The sequence below is a fragment of the Ipomoea triloba genome, chromosome 10 (genome assembly GCF_003576645.1).
Source record: "Ipomoea triloba cultivar NCNSP0323 chromosome 10, ASM357664v1".
Lineage (NCBI taxonomy): Eukaryota > Viridiplantae > Streptophyta > Magnoliopsida > Solanales > Convolvulaceae > Ipomoea > Ipomoea triloba.
In genome coordinates, this window is record NC_044925.1 from 23,874,074 (window position 1) to 23,875,218 (window position 1,145).

Consider the following 1,145-nt stretch of genomic DNA (forward strand, 5'->3'; position numbering starts at 1 on the left):
TATATATATATATATATATATATATATATATATATATATATATATATATATATATATATATATATATATATATATATATATATTATTTCTCTTACTTGTATAAATAAATAAATTTAAATATATATAAATATAATTAAAAAATGAACAAAGCCGACTCGCTCAAGTTAATTCGTGTAAAGTTGGGCGAGTTAACTTGGCCGAATTCGGTGTCGGCCACCAACTCGACCGAGTTATGCGTTAAGCGGCCGCCTAGGGAGCAATTCGCCTCTGCCTAAGGGTGCCTAACGCCTAGGCAACCGATTTTTGCAACAGTAAACCTAATTGGATGAGATTGGACAGTGTATATAAGGTAAAAGAATAAATTGTTTGGATTTGGAAGAGGTATGAAGGCACGGAATGCCTAGGGAAGTGAGGTCGTAGGCTAGGGAGGTAATGACCGGCGAGGGAGGGAGTGGCGTGTAGGGCACGATCGGCCTTTGAGGTGCCCAAGCTAACCGTGGTTGTGCAGGTCTCGATGCAACAAGGACCGTTTCTTGGACATAGGCAAGGAGGCAGTTGCTTTAGGCTTGGATATTCGTGAGTAGAATCATGTCGCATTTCCTAGGTGACTAGTAGATGGACGAGAGGATTTGGGCAACGAGGACCACATGTTTAGCATGAAATTCAAGGTAGCATATACTATAAAAGGGTGTCTTGCCCATCATTACACAGAGTCAAAACCTTGCATTATACATATCTTTTAGGCCTTTACCCGTTGTCAAATCTTAACCATATTATTCTTGGACCTGAACCCCTATTAATATTTATTTTCATTGTGACCCAATTGTAAATCTTAACTATTTTTTCCCCTCACCTTAGTACCTTACTAATGCTCCAGCCTGATAAGTCCGATCCATTAAATATTATCAAATCTTATTTAATAAAATATTACTATCCCTAAATATTCATTATTGCCATTAGTCCAATTTCAAAGACTAGAAGATAGTAAAAGTAGTGTGGATTTGAATCCAATTCCCAAACTCAAAAGCAGCAAACCAAACACTCCCTTTTCAAGTCTCGTACAAAACAACCAAGCTCCTTTCATTTTAAGGAAAATGTCGCCCAAAATTATAGAATTTTTGCATATTAAAAATAAAATCCGCGCA